The following is a 16,278-nucleotide window of genomic DNA, read 5'->3' on the forward strand; positions in this document are numbered from 1 at the left end:
AAATACATTTAAACTGGGTTTGATAGCCAATTTCCTTAGGCAGCTGTCAGGCAGTGATGCCTGGATTCCTCTGACTGCGTGGAGAATGAATGATTTCAGCACACTTTCCTTTCCATAATTCTCTCGGAAAATGCCTGACTTTTTAAGGACATTTTTGGATTAGGCCCTTCTGTGGCCTTGTTTCAGGTAACAGATGACAGATGACAGATGACCGATGACAGCAGTGATTCCTGCTTTTATACCACTTTGCCTGTGTATGTGGCAGAGCGTGCAGCTCTTTTGGTGGTTTACGCAATTTTGCAGATTTAGTGTGCACAGGGGTTATTGCCTCCATTTATTTGCAGTTTACTTTCCCCATTGGCAAAGGGGTGCAGTGTGGCGCAGTGGCGAGAATACAAATACTCCACATACCCCCCGACTCCATCATGACATCCAGTCATGGGGGAATTGGGCAAGTGGTATTATTTTTCTTTCGGACCATGTGAAAAAATATGGTTGCTTCTCTTATCAGCGATAGATGTGACACGCTCTCCTTGCTTGTTCTGGTTGGGAGTGTGGAGCAGCACTCCGGGCTCTTGGTTCTTTGTTTTCCAGTCCCCGAGGAGTCCTCTTTGGTGATTAGGTGGGTTTTAGTTCCAGTGCTAGAAAACAGAACATAGCATGGAAATTTCCCCACTACTACTCCCCGAGGGTGTAATGGGCTGATGCATGCCTTGAAAACAATTTACAATATTGCCCGCCTATGTTTAATACAAGTCTTAACAATCTTTCCTGCTACATACTCATTTTCCCCCTCTGCGTTTCCGGTCGGCTCCTCTATTTGCCGCAAAGTATTCCTGGGATGGCACATTTTTAGCTGGTTTATGTGGACCCACTTGTCTTCCCCCTCTGTCAAATTTCCCTTGGGGATGCAGATTCTCTAAGCGACTGGAGAGATTCTGTCCACAATTTCAAAAGGACCCTGCCAACTTGGGAGGAATTTGTGCTCTTTGGCTTAGTTCCTTTGGAAATTGTACAAGTAGACCTGGTCTCCTACTTGATATTCCTTTTTAGTTGTCTTAAGGTCACAGTGGGTCTTCATACTGTCTGCAGATCTTTCTAGATTTCGCTGAGCATACGCAAAAGCATGTTGAAGGTGTTTTCTCAGATTCTCAACATACTGATGAGTTGTGGAGGCATTCATCAAGGTCTGCTCTTGGGTTCTGTAGAGCAGATGCTGGGGTAGCACCATCCTTCGTCCAGTCATCAGCTCAAATGGAGACATTTTTGTTGCAGAAGAAGGGGTAGATCTGATGGCCATCAGGACAAGGGGTAATCGAATATCCCAAATTGGCCCAAAATCTGCCACAAACTTTTTTAATATGCTCACAATTGTTTTATTGTACCTCTCAACTCCACCTCTAGAGGACAGCGGTATGCAATGTGTAGTTTCCTTTTGACCGCAAGTATCTCCCACATCATTGTCATCACTTTGCTAGTGAAGTGACTACCTCGGTCTGACTCAATTCTTTGGGGTAGTCCAAAACGCGAGAAGATGTGATTGATCATCAGGGCAGCTGCTGTTTCTGCCTTGCAATTTGGGGCCAGAAGACATTCCACCTGTTTAGTACACAAGAGTATTGCAGTTAACATGTACTTGTTCCCCCTTGAGGAGCGAATCACAGGCCCGATAAAATCGACTTGCCAATCTGACCAAGTGAGTGATGTTGGCTGAAATTGTGCACACACAAGACACCCCTTGAAGTATTGGTCGAGGTCATGCACCATGTGTGGCTAGTATGCAACCTCTCGTAAGATTTCTAAGGTCGTATGAAACCCCGATGACCAGCTGTGGCTGCATCATGGCTGTGACTTAGCATCAGGCTTCGGAAGGAGGTGGGGACCACCCACTGGTAATGGCCAGATATGGATCTCCTCACCAACAAACAGTCTTGGATTGGGAACATTTTTGGACATTTCATCAACACTCTGAGGTCCTCTTTCCCAGTGCAATCGGTATCTGTCAGGGGAAAGTTCTCAGGGTCCTAAATGTGTTGATAAAAATTAACAATTATTGGATCCCCTTTTTGAGCCGTAATCAAATCAGCATCTGGGGTCTCCTTACTCCAATGGGCAGTTGAGAGTTCATTGTGAGCATTTGTCTGGGACCTAGTGATAGCAGTGACCTGGATTTCCTCCAACAGGGACTCGATCTCAAGTAGATCCCCTTGGATGGCTCTGGTTTTGGCCAACTGATCAGCTAAGTCATTTCCAGTTTTGTCTGGTCCCACTACTTTAGAATGACCTTTGATCTTTTTCCAGTAGATGGTCATCCCAATCAAGGTGACCAGATCATCAATATTCTGTATTCATTTTCCATAGTTTAATGGTTTATTGTTAGCACATAGCATACCTCTAGTTTTCTAATTTACCAGGTGCTCCACGAACCCGTTCTGTACATAGTCTGAATCAGTTATTATGACCAGTTTGTGGAGTTGGTGTTGGACAGCAGTGAGGATGGCTTGATGCACAGCCATCATCTCTGCCACTTGACTACTACGGGGACCGATTTTGTACCCAGCGGAGGGTCCTGGGGCATCATTCACCCACGCATTCCCCATGCTGGCCACCAGTTCCTTTTCCCCGTTGTTGTCAACATGGTAGGAGCACCCATCCAAATAGACGGTGGGCATTCCCTCACAATTGTCTTCTTCATAGACGTTGTGTGGGGAATTAAGGTATGCCTCCATGTTGTCCTTGATAGTAAGACTTTCGTCCTAGAGACAGTTTTCTCTGGCACAATCATGCAAGTCAGCCAGACCTTGCGCAAAGGGACTCTTCGTGTTTTGGCCATATCTGACCTCCACAGGAAAGCCTTGCATTGATAGAATCCAGGAAGTAATTTGGGAATTTCTCACATTTCCGGACCGGATTCTGTCACTTTGAAGATATTGCAGAGGCTGGTGTGGAGTCTCCACTATGATGTGTTCCCCCTGGATGAACAGGCGGCAATTCTTCAATGCCCACACCGTTGCCAGGAGTGCCTTCTCACAATCGTTGAATTTTTCCTCCACAGAGGATAAAGTCTTACTCGCATAGGAGATTACTTTATTGACCTTGTCATGCTTTTGGTATAATACTGCAGTCAAGCATGTATTTGAGAACCCTGTCTCCAAGAAGAACTCCTTGTTTTTGACAGGGTAAGCTAGACAAGGAGCTTGTGAGAGGCTTCTTTTGAGTTGTCTTACTGCCTCAGCATGTTCTGGACCCCACTCCCACTTGACCCCCTCCTTCAGAAGATGGATCAGGAGTCTTGTGAGCTCTGTGTAGTCCTCAATGATCTTTCTGCTGTAATTAGCTAGTCCAAGGAGGCTCCTTAGTTCCCACAGAGTTATGGGTCTTTTAATTTCTGGAGTGCTTCCACTTTCTTTTCCTGGGGACAGAGACCCTGAGGAGTAATCTCATGCCCCATTAATTGACACGGGTTCTACACCAATGTGCCTTTTGAAAGGAGAGTTTTTCTCCGGCAGCCCTCAACTGTGTCAGAACATAACGGATCTCTTCTATGTGTTCCTCCACAATTGAGCTTTTGACTAAAACATCATCTACATAGGGCAGGTTTCGCCTTTCACCCAGGTCGGGCATAGCCTTGTGTAGATAAATGTTGAATTAATTGCCGGAGTTTATGTATGCGAAGGGAGTCCGGGTCAATGTGTACTGCTGCCCCCCGAAGGTAAAAGCCAGCTTGTATTGGTCCTCCCTACTGACAGTTACAGTCCAGTACCCATTGTTCAGGTCAATGGCAGTGAATACCTGTGACCCCTGGATCTGGGCCAGCCCTTGGTCAATGTAGTGAAGAGGCCATCGGGAAGTATGGACCCGTTTGTGAGCTCCCTAAGGTCAGCACAGAGTGTCCACTGGCCGTTTGGTTTCAAAATCCCCAGCACCAGATTATTGAAGGTGCTGTGGACTGGACAAATTATCCCACGGGACTCAAGGTTCTTAATTATTTCAGTAAGGGACTACATAGATGCGAGAGTCAAGCGATATTGCTTCACAAACACTGGAGTCATGCTGGGGTCCGTGGGAATTGTTGTTGTGTGGATGTCGGTGCGACCACAGTCATATGAGTCCAAAGCAAAGAGATCTTGAAAATCTAAGAAAACTTGTTTCAATTTTTGCTTTTGCTCCAGAGTCTCACAGGCATCAGTTAGGTTGACTCTCTCTTCAACCATGTGCCTGAAGCCTGGAAGACTTCTGGTTTTGCTATCTCAGCGGCCTCCTCCAGCTGGGTGTAGAAGTCCCTGGTCAAAGTGCTGATTTGGGCTGGTGGCTTCAGGTGGGGAAGTCAGTCCTCGTGGACTTGGAAGATCACCTCATCCCTCCTGAAGGCACAAGTCACACATTCCTTACCATAAGGGCAGGAAGTGTAAACCAGGAAATTCCCCCCATGCCGGGTGAAGAACCTGTCTGGTTGTTGCATCATCGTCGCTATCACTGTCAAAACAGTCATTGTGGATGGGTCCTAACAGTTAATTACCTAAATCTATGGAAAAATGTCGGTCATCAACTACCTTTCCAATAATGGTGCCTGCGGCCAGAGTGATACTCTTTAGTTTGCTGTTATCCACCTCTATTGGAGTGGTGTCATGTTCTATGTTGACTAGTGGTGTTGGGTTTACCCCTAACACCTGCTGTTGGAAGTGAGCATTCAGATGAATATAGGCGTCAGGGTTTTTCAGTTTCTGTCCTCTTTTAATTTTCACTTCCAGTGAGAATTGTCGGGTCCGTTCTGGGATGGTGACCTCCTCTCCAATCTGAATTTCGACTGCATAAGGCAGGAGTTGAGCTGACCTAAATGCTTTCTCTGGGTCCTCAAAGGCCATGGGATTACCCGCTAATCGGGACCAAGCTTTGAAGTTTATTAGGTCCAAATTAATGGCAAAGCGATTGAGAATGTCAATGACTAAGTAAAATGCAGCAGGGACATCTCACATGACCCAACAATTATGGACTATGCTCTTGTTGCCTTTGGAAATTTTGAGAATTCACCTGCTAGGCAGGAGATGTTTGGAATTGGGTGTTTCCAGATCCATTTCCCATTCGTCTATTAGTTTAAATGTGGGAATGGCTGGATCTTTTAGGAGTTTGCGGAACATGGCTTCGCTGATGAAGCTCTTACCGTTGTTCACACAGACTTGGGTGAGAACATAGTCCTTCCCTTCATTTAACTGAATAGGGATGAACCACTGCTCTCCAATTTTCTAAATAACAGCCAAGCTTTGGGCTGATTTTTCATCTTTCTGGACTATAGGAGTGGGATTCTCTGATTGTGAATTTGTAAAGAACTTCAGAGTGTTTCCTTCCAGTGTGGAATGCCACCTGCCAGGAAGGTTGATTTTAAGAAATAGAGAGGACTCACCATCACCAGTTTGTTTTCCTACTGCAATTACTGTCACATCTGGGATTTGATTATTCTGGAAGTGAAATTCGATTTGGTCAGGTTTTTGTTCAACCATGTGGCATGTGCCGTTTAAACTAACATGGTTGACACTATGGTATAATTTTATTGGTCGGTTAGTCTGGGTCCAGAGGACCTTGTTTACACAATCTATGAGGGGTAAAAATCTACGCAGGATGTCATTCCCTAGTAAACAAGGGGTGCCCTCTGGAGTCACAACTATGACTGGGTGCTTCACCTTGTGTCGCCCAATTTTAATGTCCAAATCTGCAGTCCCCTCGACGGGAATTTCCTTCCTGTCAAAGTTGTCCAGGAAGAGGGGTGAGAGGAATTTAGTATTTCTCCCCCCTTCCTGAATTCAGTTGATCAAAGGCCCTTTTTGACAGAAGGGTAGCTTGGGATCTAGTGTCCACCAGTGCCACAATTGTACATAGCCCCTGTATTTGGACCGGGGCATAGAATCTTCCCTCCTTCTCCTCAAGGGGGCAAAGATAATGTACATTTTCTGACAACTGTTGGGTTAGTTTCTTGGTTTTGGATACTGACAGAAAGGTGATTTGGGCAGGATTCTGTTTGGTGTCTTGGGAATCTGAAAGAAAAAGGTGACAGCCAGATATGGGGGAAGTTTTGGGTTCCCCTGGTTCTGATTCGGGGCTGCCCCCTCCTTTTTGGAGGCAGTCACCAGGATGGGTTTGAACCAGGGGATTTTCGTGCTGGTGATTCTGGGGTTTGATGATGGGCAGTGCTAACCCAGTCCCCACATCTACCCAGTCTGGATTTGGATCCTTTGGGACCCAGTTTTATTTGAGAGGAGCTCCCCCATCCCTGAAGGAGAAGATCCTTTTCCCAGAATCTTCTGAGGATCTCTCTCCTTCAAACTGGAAGATTTGTACCTCCTATTCAAAATGGGTCTTTTTAGGCTCTTGATTTCTCCTACCCCTTCTCTGCTTCTTGGGTTGCAGACTTTCGGGGGCAGGTGATTTTGGTTCCGGTTCCTGGTTTCAAGGGGCTTTTTACAAGTGGGGAAGGAAGCTTCTTCCTAGGCTTTACACCGCCCTTCCCAGTGTGCCTGCTCCCTGGGAACCGGTGGGTTGTCGGGGTTCTTCCTCGTCATTGCTCTGCAGCACCAGGCCCTAGATTTGAGGCATTCTGCACCACCATGCTCATCTGAGGGTTCTGTTCAGCCCTCAGCATTCGACCCAGACCCTGTGCCATGTTCTGGATCTGGCACTCTAGTTGGGACACCTGCTCTGGTTGGTACGGGTTCCTCATGTCTCCCCTGGGCTGATCCCGGGAACGGTAGCTATCCCTTCTCGTAAAATACCCCGGGTTAGGAAAGTTTTAGTAACCCTCCACCCTTGGCCTCCCCTCTCCTCCAGGATTGGGCTGTCTGGGCTCAGGAAAGTGGGGAAGGAGGATGGATTGTTTTGGGGGTAAAAGTTTGGTGTGTACCTAGGAAGGAAATTTTGTCCAGTATTTGGGGGATTACTGCCCTCATGGGGGAAGTGAGGAGGGAAATTCCCTGGGTTTCCTGCTGTCTGGTTGGATCCCCTCCCCTTGGGCTGGAGGAGTCCACACATAACCCAGGATGTGTCTATTGCTATTGTAGCGTGGGCTGATGTAGTCAGGGGAGCTAGGGTTCCCATTTGTGGGTTTCCCTATCTGGCTCCCTGTTTGTGATTGGCCCGAGGGCCTTCTGGGTTTGGGGTTGTTTTGATTCTGTGTGGGCAGGTTTTTAGGCCCCCCAATCTCCAAATCTAAAATGGGGGCAACCTTCACCTCTGCCAATTTAGCAGCAGTAGGGGTGTTGGTTGTTTTGGGGCTTTTTCCACTATTTTTATTTTCCACTGGCTTTTGCACCTCATAAATGCGCGCGGCTTGTTCAATGACCCAGTCTAGTGATTTTTTCTCGTGAAAGTCCCTCACTAGCTGGGTCATGATATACTTAGGGAGAGCATGAAAGAAAGTATTTACAAATTCTTTGCTGTTAGTGCGCACCCTTCTAGTGGTCTGCCCAGAGGCACGTTTTAACTCTTGAACAAATTCTTGTTGGGCCTGATCTTCCCCACATTGTAAGTTATAGGCTGCCTTGCGAGCCTCTTGCAGATTCCTGAATGGAAAAGTGTTTCAGGATGGCTGCCCTATAGGTGGACCATCAGGAATTATTCTGATCCTCCAGCCCCACAAAGAAGCTGGAGTACTCGGGAGAAAATGTCCACTTTACATATTGAATACAGCTTTGGCTGTCCTTCAAATGGAAAATTTCCATCATTTGTTCAAAGAGCTCAAGGTGGTCCCAAACCGAATATTTTGCATTCTTGTGATAGGGCGTGATGACGCTCCTAATGGCTTTTATTTGTTTCAGGGGGTCCTTGAGCAAGGCCCTTTTGACCTTGTTGGCTTTTTTAGTTCGGGTGACCTTAGTCCACTCATCCTCTGACTCAGAGGCACTGCTACCAGAGGTGCCTGTCTGGTCTTCTAGGCTCTCCCGGATTCTGCGAGCTTGGGAATGGCTGTCAGAATGTGGTGGCCTAGTTTCTTCTAGTTTCTAGCTGGGAAGAGGTCTTTAAGATACTCTTTGTGGGCTTAGTTTCATGTAGTTCCCCACCAAATTGTACCGACTGATCCTTTGGTAGATGGTATTTTTGAGGATTAAATTCCCTGATTCTCCCCTCACAGGAGTCTTCCTGATCAGAGAGGCTAGCCCTAACATTTGGTAATCTGTACAGATACGTCCGCCCATCCAATTCTGGGAGGTGCTGATCTGTCAGTCCCATGTTTCCCATTCTGCTGAAGTCTACCATCCCTTATGGCCCTTGGTGCATATGAACCAGTGGACATTTGGGTGGCAGAGCCCATGGTACTGAAGGGGTTAAAGTCCCTGATGACAGAGTTTTCTCTGTCTCTTCCTACCTCATCTCTTTCAGCCCCTACTCCCTGGTGACATGCCAAAAGCTGACTCTTTTGCTCCTATATTAAGGCCTCTTGCATGGTTATCTGTTTGTGGCGCCTGTCATTCTTTTCACAGAGAGCCTAATTGTCTCTCTGTGCTTCCTGCCTGGATTGGAAATACTGGGCCAATTTTTGCTGCAGGAGACTCACCTCCTGAGTTTGGTCATTATTGGTCTGAGTGTTCTTTGCCAGAGCATCTTCCACCCACCTGCTGTGCTCTAGTAGCTTTTCATATTCAGTTTTAATTTCACTAAACTCCTGAAGGGCCAGCTTTCTTTCCTCTAACTTAGTTTTTAATTGGCTGACTTCCTGGCCTGTGGCATCCCTCTCCTGACTTAGAGTGCCCCTCTGTGCAGCCAGGTCGTCTTTCTGTTTTTTAAATGCACTAGATTTCTGGCGCTCCTCATCAAATTCCTCTTTAGAGTGGATGTCTTTAATAACTAATTTATTGTTTTCCTCTTTTAGTTTGTTAAAAGAGGCAGCCATGCCGCCAATAGCGGCATGGCTACCGCCAAAAGCCGTAATGATGCCCACAGGGTCCAATTCTCATGTGGGTGTTAAGTACTGAAAAGGTCGTAAAAAGCGTTAACAACCTTTTCGCTACTTAAGACGTATTCTGACAGTGGTGCATTCTTCCGAAGTTGGTATGAAGGCGCCACTTTCGGAATATATGTGGCGGTCGCTAGGATGGGTGGGAAACTAACCAGGCAACCGACACATTTGTTGCCATTTACGACGGGTATTCTTGTGACACTCCTCCACTTTTAAATGTGTGTTAAAGTAGCGCACGTATACGGTACCATTTCGGTGGCAGTATTGTGGAGGAGTGCCACAGGAAGCCGGTCGCTGTGCAGGTGGGTGGCCAACCATTAGTGTTTGGAGGGTGGGATGGGTGGGACACTGGTTGCATTGAATCCTGTCTCTCACCTGCTAGTATGCAGGTGAGAGACAAGGTTCAATGCGCTTGTAAATGTAACCAATATCCTTATGGAGACATACACATTTGCAAACATTAACTGCTACTTTGCATGTTGAATATAAAGGGTTCTCTGCAGCACTTTTGTAAAATAGCGATTATATAGGGCCTCATTACGAGGTTGGCGGAATGGGTTTATCGGCATCGGTAATGGTGCCGGTGCCAGTAAACCCATTCCGCCCTATTACGAGGTTCCCTTGCGGGACCCGCTCAGAACGTATGGTCAGACCAGACATCCTTTGCGGGTCCCGCAAGGGGACCAGGGAGCTAATAACGGGCCTGTTATTAACGAGCCTGTTATTAGCTCCATCCCCATTCCCATTGAGCCCTATAGGGACTCAAATGGGAATGGGGATTGGTTTTTTGAATGAGGAATTACCGGGTCCTCCAAGGTTGGACTGACCCGGTAATTCCTCATTCACGGAACCCGGACATGATTTTGGAGGCAGCCATGGCGCCAATAGCACCATGGCTACCTCCAAACTCGTAATGCGGCCCTATGTTGTTATTTAATGAAAGTGCTGCTGATATTTTTCCATTGTGCCCATTTTACCCAAAAACAGGCACAATGACAGCGTTGCTCTGTCAAGCACTACAGATTTGGCACAGTGATTCGTGCTCTTTAGCACGGTCACTGTACGTCAGAATCGAGCTAACAGTGAGATTAAATAATTTGCATCGGCATCACACACGTTCATTTAGAGGTGACAATGGGATGTGAGCAATTTAAGCAGTTAACCACATATATTCCCAGGTTTAGTTGATATACATGTTTATTTAGGCTTTGTTTGTGGAAATGCCTTCAAAAGAACGCACAAAACATAATAAACTAAGCTTGCACTATATCATTTTCCATAGAAACATGTTGCGAAAAATGAGTATGGCAGTACCTTCATTTTCTCCATCCTGCATAGAAGGTCACAGTAGCACCAGGAAAAGGAATCTTAAACAAAACAGTTGTTCTTTCACAGGGGTGGGTTTTTGTACAGTGTTTTCTATTTATTTCTATTGCAGATGATGTGTTTAATTAAAGTATACCCATGTTTATAGAACCTTCATTGGACATTCCCTTTATTTTAGACTGTATCACTGTGTTGTTTGGGTCACTCCTGAATCACATTCACACCCCTCTTAAGAGCATGCCCTTCCCTCTGCCCACGTAACCACAAAAAGCGAAGGAGGCATATCTCTCAACTGTGCCTGTTTTACCTTTATGATTGCATCAGCTCTCGGTTAGTAGAAGTGTGAGAGTTGAGTGGGCGTTTTTACCCCTACTCATCCTTGCACTCCTACAGAGCAGAACCTAATTCGTCACAGAAACCAACCTTTTCGTATGAGGGGTTTTCACTAAATTGCAGGAATGTCATTGGATTTGGTGCATGCAGTGCAGTGAAATGGGAACATCATCCTGTGGTGGACTGCACAATGCAGGTAGCGTGACATTCCTAATGATACTTTTCAGCTACCACTGACCTCTTGAAGTGAAAGGGGACCATTAGCCAAATAAAGCGTCATATGCACATAACATAGTTATATACATCTTAAAATCATGCCACCTCACAGTGTACAGAATTAAATGCCAAAAATGTCATTAGCACAACACAATGGCAACTCAATTTTTCTCATTTCCCATTGTGTGAACCAGCCCAAAGGCTTAAATTTGGCATTTAATTCTGTACACTGTGAGGTGGCATGATTTTAAGATGTATATGACTATGTTATGTGTATATGTTTTTTAAACAAATGAGTGTATTTCTTGTACTAAAGAGTGATTAATATATTAAAAATGATATTTTTTGGTAATACTGCTTTTTGATGATTATTGAGAACACATAATGCAGCCTATATTTGTTTCGTGGTTGCTACAAGAAATTGCTGTCTGAGGATATATACTGTGTTGATGTGGTGTGTTATATGTTCCTTCCTTTTGTTTAAATACACACTAGATGCACATCCATATCCAGATTCTGCAGGAGGTGGGGCAGGTTGTGAATGCCGCTAATACACCATATGACCCAAGATGCAGTGAATTGGAAATACACTATACCATTACCTTATCATTTCCTCTTCAAAATTACATTTCCCTTATATGTTGCAGGCATGTGTAAGTCAGCCAATCTAGACTAAGCATCGTTACCAGCATGCTCTTTCTTCCCTGATAAATGCTGGATGCGGGCTAGTATCAGTCACAGCCACATGTCTGGATCTCACACATTAATTCCAGTTTCCCCATCAACAGTTTGTTTATCCTCTACTCACAGCAGTCATCCGCAATTGTGCAAGAGTCAGATAAGCATAATGATACTACTCTGTTGCAAATCCATGAAATAAGTCAGCAAAGGAGTAAGCCAGCCTCCCCCTCGATTATGTTAGGCCTAGCATTCAGAGGACAGCCATTGCACAAGCAGCATTAGCTGAACATTGTTCGATTCCACTCAATTGGCAGAAGATGTTGCAGTGAGTGGGTAATTTTGTTTAACGTTGACTCTCCACCGTCCACAGTCAGAAGTATTTTTACTCATGCAAATCTAGTTTAATGTACACTAAATTAGATTACTTAACATGTTCCGAACACGTCTGCTTGGTTATCTTTAAAGACACACAATACTAGTAAAAGCACTCGAGACATAAGTATCAAATTTACAGGCACTTACACCATTCAGCAGCTGTAGCCATCCTAAATTAATATCATTTGTCAGGCAGTGCCCTGATATGGTCTTGCATTTTATGCAAGGTGTTGGTATCATCTATCATGTAATGCCATCAAAAGACCAAGTAATCATAACATTTGAATACATTGTTTTCAAAATCACAGATACAACATTTTCAGGAACTGGAATCAAAATCAGTAAGAGATTACCATTGATGCACAGGTATTGACACCAATGTCAAGTATATGTTCAGTTAGCAGAGCAGCACTGGCTCCACTATGTGCAGTTTGCACTCCTGGACCATATTCAATTAAATTAATTTACCAAAGCAGTGCCAGATTCTATTATGTCCTGTAAGCATAACCACGCTAAATAACATTACACCCATATAGAACAGCACTGCTAAGTTCTTTCATGCCCACGTAGAATATTAAGGGCAGATACTGTAATGCCCAGTTAGAACAACAGTGCCGGAATCCATTATGCTCACTGAGGACAGAAATAACATTTTTGGATTTGGTGAATTTTTGTAGCCCTTGTGCCTCAAAATTGCTGAAGCCATTGTTACAGAAGAGAGAGAGAGGGAATGGGGGGTCTGAGCTAAGAATATCTGGTTGACATAGTAACGGGCAATGGAACTGAAAAATCACTAAAATCTCTTTTTCCAAACTCCTCCTCTGCTCTACCCAATGAGAGGTTACCTAACCTTATTTTCTCCAATCAGCAGCTTTGTAAGAAGCAAGCTGGGTGCTGGGTCCATTTCCTAGCTGAGCAGCGACTTCAGATTGGTCTAGTTTGGCAGAAATTTGGGCTACCTTGGGCTACTTTTTGAAAGGAGATCTGTTCTTTTGTCCTCTTGATGCTGCCTTTCTATATAAATACCCACTCTCTTCACCCCAAACTCCCACACTCTCTACCGCCACACACTCCACTCACACTCTCTGTCTACCCCGACCCACCCCAACCCCATTACGTGTGCAGGTTGGGTTTTGTTTGGGGTATGTTGGGCTACATTTGTTAAGAGATCTGTTCTTTTGTCCTTCTGAGGTTGCCTTTCTTCAAAATTGCCCACTCTCTTTATTCCCAAACTCCCACATTGTCTAGCGCCACACACCACACTCATACACCCACCCAACCCACCCCACCTCACCCACATTACGTGTACAGGTTTTGTTTTGTTTTGGCTATTCTGTGCTACTCTTGACAAGTCCTTCTGTGGCATGTTTTTGGCCCCAACCAACTACCATCATCCATGCCCCCCACCCTCACTCTCTCTAACCGCACTCACTCACCCTAACCACACCCTGGGCAACAAAGACCCACCCACCCGACCACCCACACCAACCCACCTTATCCCTACTCTCTTTGCCCAACTCACCCTACCCCTGCTGTCTGTACCCCCATTCTCTGTACCCCAACCACCCCACCTCCACTCTCTCTACCACCACCCACCTTACCCACACTCCCTCTACCACCACCCACCCTACCTCCACTCTCTCTACTGCCACTCACTCTATTTCCACTCTCTACCAAAACCTTCAACCTCACCACCTCCAGACACCCACTCTTCCACCACTACTCTACCCCCACCCACCATTCCCACACTCTCTCTACCCTCATGTTCCCACCATACCCCTGCTTTATGTACCCCCACCCACCTACCCCCACCCTACTCCCACTCTCTCTACCCCACCATTCCTAACTATCTCTACCCTGACCCACCCAATATATCCCCACTCACTCTACTCTCAGCCACGCTACCTTCACTCTCTACCCCCAACCACCCTACTTACACTCTCTCTACCCCAGCCACACTACCTCCACTCTCTCTACGTTCACCCACCTAACCTCCATTCACTCTACCCGCACCTACCTTCACACTCCATACCTTAACCCACAGACCATGTCTCCATTCTCTTTATCCAGGCCCACCCACCCTACCCCCACTCCTTACAACCACCCACCCGATCTACATTCTCTCCACCCCCACCCTCCCGACACCCACTCTTTCAACTCCCACCCACCCAACTCTCTATACAAGCTACCCACCCAACCCTCAGTTTATAACCCCTCTCTTCCTTCTGCTCACACTCAACCTTTTGTGCTCTTATTTCCTCTTGCTCATCACCAATGCACCCTCTCTCAATCGTTTCCTCCCCTGCTCTATTCTCCTTTATATTCATTCTCTTGCACAACCGTGCTCCTCCTTTCAACCTATGCACTCTCCTCCTGATGAATGCAAAATGCAAAGAACAGCAGTAAACGCCAATGCTTGTTTATTGTTATTCATAGTTATCACAGTAAAACCAGGTACTGCATGCCTACAACTCAGTATGCTCAAATAACATAGCAAGGCCATGTGGTTCTGCGGGCAGTGTGGGTTCAGTGCTGCAGGCTGTCTGTGTATATGGTGTTTAGTGCTGGTGCAGTGTCTGTATGCTATCCAGGTTGCAGTGTCTTTGGGCAGTGTGTGTGTTTGTGTTGTGACAAATAACAGGATTTAGTCACTCCTCCCAAGGGCAGAGTCTTTCCTTGTAAGGCTAGGGAGGTGAGCCCCCTATGTGATATCCTCCCAAGCGGTAGATGGAGCAGGAACTCATAGAGAGAGACTCCACCCTTGGGGACAAGGACTCTTGTTCCATCCAGGAGCTCCCTGAGTTACTCACCCATGGGCCAACTATAAAACCCAGGTTTCAGAAGACCAATACTATTAACCCACTGTTTGTTATTGTGTTTTAAAGCCCCTGAGTCAAACTGAAGAAATAGCTGGTATCAATAATCGGAAGAAGAGTGAAGGAGAAAAATCAATTACTCACCTGTCTGGAATGGACTGTACTGTGAAGAAGAGTGGAGTGATACTGATCACTCACCTATCTGGGGTTGACAATACTTTGAGGAAGAAGAATATACGTGTGATAGAGAGCACTTGGCAGAAAGAAAAAGATGACTATAATGCTCCTCTGACAAGGGCCAAGCTAACTGTAAAAAAAGAGAAGAAGGAACATTGGGCGGAGAGAGAGAAGCCCAGGACATTTAAACCAGCATTGTGGTGACGTCTGAGTGAAAACAGGAAGTCATGCATGCTGGGGAGGTGCTCAGCATGCAAGGGAAGCACTGAGAGAGCTGGCAGTAGGAGAAATCAGGGAGAGAGAAATGCTATGGAGCAAAGCAGTTGTGAGTGGTGGCTTGGCTGTGGAGGGGTAGACTGTGCAGTTTTGCAACTGCTCAGAGACGGCTGCAACTTTGGCACCGCGGAGCGGATCTTGTGGAGCTGAAAGAGTCAGAGAATATGGAAGCCGTCCTGACAAGCGGAAGAAGATGTTTCATTCTGCGAATAGGCAAGGTGATGCCAAGCCACAAAGGTAATAGGGATGGCAGGAGACCCGGGAGGGATTACGAAGATAACGAGTATCAGAATCCTACTTATCACAGTGAATGTAAAGAGTTAAAGTCAAGAGTGACTCATTACTGGCACAATCATACTTGTCCGAGTTATATTGAAGTAAGAATGTTGAGTGAAGAACCTTACTTACACAATCATACTTGTCTCAGTAATCTTGATGTGAGAAAATTAAGCGAGGAAGATCACTGCCCAATCATGCTAGTCACAGTGATCCAGAGAAGTGGAAACCCAATATGAATCATTACTGTCCAAGCATACACATCCCATAATGCTAGAGAGCAAGAATTAAGTGGGAATCATCACTGGCATAATCATACTCATCCCAGTGACATTGTGGAATATAAACTCTATGTTAGAACAATTCTTTATATTTTGATAATAAGAGGAAGTGTCAAGAAATTAAGAAGTTTATCAAGAGTGTTGCTGACTGGACCAGCCAGGAGAGAAAATAGACAGTAAACCGGAAAAGCATAAGTGCCGTACGCCAAGTGAGGTAGGAAAAGCCTTTCAGGAAGGAAAAGCAGAGTGGAAATGATAGGAAAACTCTATTTTGGAACTTTGTGAACAGATTAAAGTAGGGACCAGGAACTACTTAAAGATTGACTATTAAAGTAACTATTGCCTGCAACAGGAGAAGGAAGTCATTCTCCTGTACCTTTGGTCTTTTTGAATAGTGATATGGACAGAGCAGATTAGAGTCGGATAGAGGACAGTCATTACTTTGGAGACTCACCAAAAGATTGACGAGCACCATAGTAAGTTTTGGTTAGGTGGGGGAAACACCTAGATCAGGGATAGCAAGGAGTTACTTTAGTTTCACTTTTAAGTTAAATAATCAGTTGAACCTTGTCTTTGT

General features: G+C 45.5%; 1 protein-coding gene across 3 annotated transcripts in view; it reads right to left on the minus strand.

Annotated features, from left to right (window-relative positions):
- The window catches only part of KCTD8 (potassium channel tetramerization domain containing 8), a 967,462-nt gene that overhangs the window by 555,525 nt on the left and 395,659 nt on the right, over positions 1-16,278 (minus strand). The gene's annotated exons all lie outside the window — the stretch shown is intronic.

Source organism: Ambystoma mexicanum, chromosome 6q (genome assembly GCF_040938575.1).
Source record: "Ambystoma mexicanum isolate Mex_15411 chromosome 6q, UKY_AmexF1_1, whole genome shotgun sequence".
Classification (NCBI taxonomy): Eukaryota; Metazoa; Chordata; class Amphibia; order Caudata; family Ambystomatidae; genus Ambystoma; species Ambystoma mexicanum.